Source organism: Leptonychotes weddellii, chromosome 2 (assembly GCF_054177405.1).
Source record: "Leptonychotes weddellii isolate Sample4059 chromosome 2, ASM5417740v2, whole genome shotgun sequence".
Taxonomy (NCBI): Eukaryota; Metazoa; Chordata; class Mammalia; order Carnivora; family Phocidae; genus Leptonychotes; species Leptonychotes weddellii.
The window spans coordinates 47,827,530-47,833,738 of NC_138370.1; positions in this window are offsets into that span (position 1 = coordinate 47,827,530).

The following is a 6,209-nucleotide window of genomic DNA, read 5'->3' on the forward strand; positions in this document are numbered from 1 at the left end:
GGGGAGTGATCAGATCCATCACAACTGGTAAACTGATAAGTCAAAAAAGATGAAGTTGAAAAAATCACCACTGGATTTAGCAATTGTAAAATTTCCTTATCTCATTAGGGAGTAGGAAGGTAGCAGCATCAAGTATAGCCAAAAGTAACATTTTAGATACAAGAAAGGATGATCTCTATAGAAAATCTGATAACAAAGTTTTAATTAGCATAATTATGTTAAGCATTTAATGACCAAAGCAAGGAATGTATTTAATTTTGTGCTATACAAGTGCATTTATCTCTGAAAGCAATTATCAAAAGAAAATGAAAAGATTCTGAACATCACCAGTTTATGAGAATTTAAATTATTTTCTTCCTTACTGTGAAACTAAGATACAATGATTTTAAACTTACTGTATATAAGCCTCTCAAACTTTTAATAGTAACATTAAAAAAAGACTAAAATTCACTGGGGTAGCCATCCTTGCCTTCTGACCCTGTCTGATCAATTTGAAGGTTGAAAATAGATTACAGGATAGATAGGTACTCATTAATGTGCTCAGCAAATTTTATTGAGAAATTACTTTTCCAGAAACCTGTTTTGGACCAATTTCTCATCATCCAAACAAATTCAAGTCTTGCAAGATTTCAGGTCTCATGCATGCATTTCTGCCCCCTTATCCTCTGGAAGTTCTTGAGGATCTAATTTAACCAGATACCCAGATACACACACACACACAATTTCTATCAGCATGACTATGCAGCAAAAAAATTAATATGTTCTTATACCCTTAAAATAACATTTTTATTAATAAAAGAGAGGTATTATTGCACATGGACGATATATTGAAGTATTGGTGAGGAGAGATAGAGAGAGATGGAGAGAGAGGGGGAGAAAGATACTAACTAGGGACAAATGCAAATTCACAAGCAGTGCATCTTAAACCTTTACATCTTTTATAAAATCATCATGGTATATCACTATCAAATTCTATTCAGGAGCTACTCTTCACTTTTTCCCTATTCATTATGTGATTCTGTCTGAACATTTCAGTTCTGATTCTATCAACTACCTATCTATCATGTTTCTAACTCAAAAAAAAAAAAGCAGAGACCCTTCAAAGTAAAAGAGGACTCATGTTAATTATGTCTGATGTGCTTACAGATTACATCAACAATTCTAGTACCCTAAATTATTTTGTAACTACACTGATTGGAATCTGTGGTTTCACCTCCAGACAAGTAAATATATCTTTTGAGATCCCCTTTTGAGAAGCTCTAGGAGATATCTTGCTGGTAATAAAAAGAGCAAAGAGGAGAAGGAAAGTCTGTGTTCAAACCCCACCTGCATTACTCACCATTCCAAATGACCTGGAAAGACATTTAATTATACTGGGTGTCTTCTTATAAAACCGTGGAATTGGAAAATTATACCTATTTCAAGAGTTCCTGTGATGACCAAAACAGACATTTTCTGAAATGCTAGGAGTTTCCCTAAATAAAGTTCCATTTATATAGGCAGAATAGAATCAAAATAAGCATACAGATAATGGGACCTCACTCATTAGTTAATTCCTAATCATGATGTTTCTCTCTCATAGTAAATAACAGTGAGAATTGCATTTAAGTTTATCCCTCAAGATAGAGGAAAAGAATCCTCTCAAATCAAATCTGCTGGTGACATCTGCTTTAGGCTATACTTCACAGTGTCTTGGTTAAAACAAAAGACTTTTTAGTACACTAAGTATATACACTACTAAGTAGTAAATAATTAAAGTTTTAGTAAAAATAATTTAGTAAATAAAATTTAGTAAAAATTTAGTAAAATAATTTAGTAAAAAATAATTTAGTAAAAAAAATTAGTAATAATTATCATTACTACTAATAATGTAGCATTAGTTATGCTAGCAATAATCCTGTTTGGTAAGTGCTTTTTTTTTTTTTAATGTGTCAGGCACATTGTTAAGCATATATTACATTTTTAATCTAATTCAGTATTTACAAAACCTTTGTTTCATCTCTACCTTTCGTTAGAATTATTCCCATTTTATATATAAGGTAACAAAAAAACAGGAAGATAAGGGAATTCAGAAAAAATCACCCAGCTAATAATACAGTCTGGAACTGAATAGATGTCTCTCTGATTCTAACATCTGAGCTCACCCTATTAAAACAAAAGCGTAAGTATTTTGCTAAAATTTCTTGATTGATTTTAACCTTTTATAAAATAGATATGATTTGGTTAAATTTAAAATCCTAGGTTATATCCTTTTTAAAATAATATATTTTTTCTATAATATGATGAGGTGAGCTTGCAAATGAATGTTTTCCCATTCGTTAATGAAAACTTCATAAGTAGTTTCAGTAGAAAAACTTTGTACAATATAATTGAACAAGGCTCATAAATGTACCAACATCATAAATGTTGAAGGTTTTAAGAACTAGTTTTTTGTCTGTGACTTCATTGGGAAATGCTTTCAAGTATTCAGACACTGGATTTGTCTATTGCTCTTTTCACTACCAATTTCATTAACCAATTTTTCACTGCTATCCAAACTTTAAAAAGTTTTATTTTATATAAAATATCAATCCTTTTATCTCATGTCAAGAAATTGAAATATATATTTAAAAATATTAGTTTGTATGTATGCCTGAATGCAAACATTTCTACATATGAACATTGAAACAATTAAAAAAGTCTCATTGGTGCTTGACAATATGATGCATTTCCCAAATAGTGGATGCTTTTCTACCATAGTCATTCAAGGAAAGAAAGTCAAGAAAATGTCTCATCCCTAACATACCGTAAGGGCTTAATACAAAATTTTATAATGAAGGAACATACAAATGAATGAATATTTGAACATTATCATCCTGTAGAGAATATATTAGACTTCAATAATCTCAGTGTTAGAAGTATCCTTGAAAGTCACTTACCCAAAATATTACTCTGCAACTTGCACCACAACTACATGTTCAAAGAGGTTGTCAAACCCTTGTTAGAAGACTTGTAATATCAGAGAATGATCTACCTCCCAACTACTCATCTTATCCTGTACAACTGAGCTACAAAATCATTCCTTGTATTGAAATAAAACTCATTTCCTTGTATATCGGTCCTGGGTTCTACACCTTGTTCTCACCAGTTTCAGTCCCAGCCCTTTTCCACATGACAATATTTTCCATATTTGATGATATTCTATTTAATAAAGATCATACATACTGCCTATGTAACTTATGTGATAACATTTCAGTATATTTTAATATCATTTGAGAGGAAATTAATTATCTTATTTTTCATTAATATATCAAAAGAACTTTTCTAGAGTAGACAAATATGCCCTCAGGTACATAATATGTGACCATTAATCTGGTGAATTCATTGTTCCATCCTCATCAGGAAAAATGGAGCAGAAGTTCTATTCACAAAGGAAGCAGAATAGTATGCATTTATGTTCTTTTAGGGCTGTGTTGTCTCCCATGCTCTGTGACAGTATAGTCCAAAGCAACCCATGCCATCTAGATTCCCTCAGTACATTCTACTGGTCCACTTGACTATAGCAGTAACTTCATGCTAACTAACATGAGTGAGCAAGTGGCTAACTTGCTGAAGACATTATAAAACAAATGTGCTTCAGAAGATGGGAGAAAAAAAAAATCTTATGAAAGTTCAAGGGCCCACCATATTAGTAATACTTTTCAGTTTTTTATAGGATTCAGTTTTCCAGGAATGTCAGGGTAAAGAACTAATTATTATATCTCACGCCCTCAAAGTAATGAACAAATTATTAGATCTCACATCTTTTAGACTAAAAATGAAGCACTGTCTCATAGGCCTTACTAGATTTTAGAGATAGTATATCTCACTTAATAATATTGGTCCAACTATTACTGATTTTTTTTTAAAGATTTTATTTATTTATTTGACAGAGAGAGACACAGCGAGAGAGGGAACACAAGCAGGGGGAGTGAGAGAGGGAGAAGCAGGCCTCCCGCCGAGCAGGGAGCCTGATGCGGGGCTCGATCCCAGGACCCTGGGATCATGACCTGAGCCGAAGGCAGACGCTTAACGACTGAGCCACCCAGGCGCCCACCAGCTATTACTGATTGACAAGGAAGTCTGACAGCTTTGAGTGGGAACCAGAGAAGGAACAGGCTCTGCAGCAGGTCTGGCCAGTGTGCAAGCAGTCTTAATGTTTGAGCCACATAATCTGGTGGATGCTATAGTATAAGGAGTATCCCTAATGGGAAAAATGATGACTGATATTCATGACAAGCCCTGATAGAAGAATCACAACATAGCCCCTACACTTCTAGATCAAGACCATGCAATCTGAAGCAGAAAATCATATTCCTCTTGAAAAAAATTCCTGGTGGCTAGTTAGTCTTGGTAGAGACAATGCTTGAACACAGGACAGTAAGTGACCAGGCTGCCAGAGCTTCCCAATGTCAGCTGGAGTTTGTCCAGTCTATCAAATCACAGGGTTCGGTGACTTCAGCAGCAATCTTTCATAGCGTGTATGCTCTGCATCTGAGATAGGACACACGTAAGTCCAGGGTCAAAGACACAAGGAAACTCCACGAACAAATGGTCAAGACATCCATGTCTTCCACCACTGTTGCAATAGTACCTTTATATTATATTACCTATGGCCACAGCTATCTGATGGATGAGAAAAAGTTCAAGGTTGGTTTTTGAATGACCTATTTTGGTATGGGTGTGACAGCTAAAATTGGACTACTAATGCACAACTCAGGGGCAATTCTAAAATTCAGTAATGAGGAGAAATACTCTCAATCAGCATAACTTCATGTAGGACAACTGGTCATCTAATGTATGTCGGAAGACGAGTAGTCCGAAGTAAGAATATATATGTATACATATAAACACAACATCAGTGGATAATAGCTTGACTGATAGGGGCCCAGACAGGGAAATATCAGAACATGAAGACAGGGTACTCTAGAGAAGAGACATATGTATGGACAGATAAGAATGGGAATAAATTGTGAATATACTTATATAGCATATCAACACCCATCAGAAAGCATCCACTATGGAATTGGCACAAGCAGATCAAAGACTTGACCAGCCGATGTCACCCAGAGGCTGTCCTGGGTTATCCCAGAACTGGCATAACGTGCTTATTAATGGAAGTAGCTATGGTGGCAGGTATGGAGTTTGTGCATGACTGTAAATGCTTGAGTTTCCTTCCAATAATCCTGAACTACCTCCCGTCATTGTCAAATGTCCAAGCTACCAGCAGCAAGGACTTAGAAGTAAGTTAGTTACATTGGATTCCATCTACCCTAGAAGGAGCAGCATTTCATTTTGACTGGAATTGATCCAAGTATGGTTTGCCTTTCTGGCTCTTGACACCTCAAGCAGCACCACTATCAGAGGGTTTACAGAGTAGCCACATTAAGAAGTTGGCCAATAACACATTATCCTATATAACATCTTGTTGGTCCTAGAGATCCACTTTAGACAGGAGAGTGGCAATGGCCACATGACCATGGGATCCACAGAGCCTGTTATCTAGTCATCTAGAAGCTACTGGCCCAGGAGAGCAATAGAACAACTTTTAGAAAGAAATTTGAGAGAAACCATCTTGGAGATGATATACCCAACATGAGGGTTGGACACAAATTAAAATAATTAGAATGCATGAGTCTAAAAAACAAATGGTAAAGCAGGAGTGACCCATTTGCAGAATTTGTGATTCTTTATCCCTGCATTTCCAGTCTCTGTGCTTTAGAAGTCCTGGTTCTCAGAAGGAAACATTTCCACCAGAACATACATGAAATTCTATTCAACTTCAAGCTATTGCTGCTATCCAACAACATTGTACTATTCAGCTAAGAAACCAGCAGTCAAGGAAAGGGTTGAAGTAATTGACCCTGATTATCAGAAGCAGGAAAAATAGTTTTTACACCCTGATAATCCACAGAAGCATTTATTTTTTTTTTAATTTTATTATGTTATGTTAATCACCATACATTACATCATTAGTTTTTGATGTAGTGTTCCATGATTCATTGTTTGCGTATAACACCCAGTGCTCCATTCAATACGTGCCCTCTTTAATACCCATCACCAGGCTAACACATCCCCCCACCCCCCTCCCCTCTAGAACCCTCAGTTTGTTTCTCAGAGTCCATAGTCCCTCATGGTTCATCTCCCTCTCCTATTTCCCCCCCTCATTTTACCCTTCCTACTATCTTCTT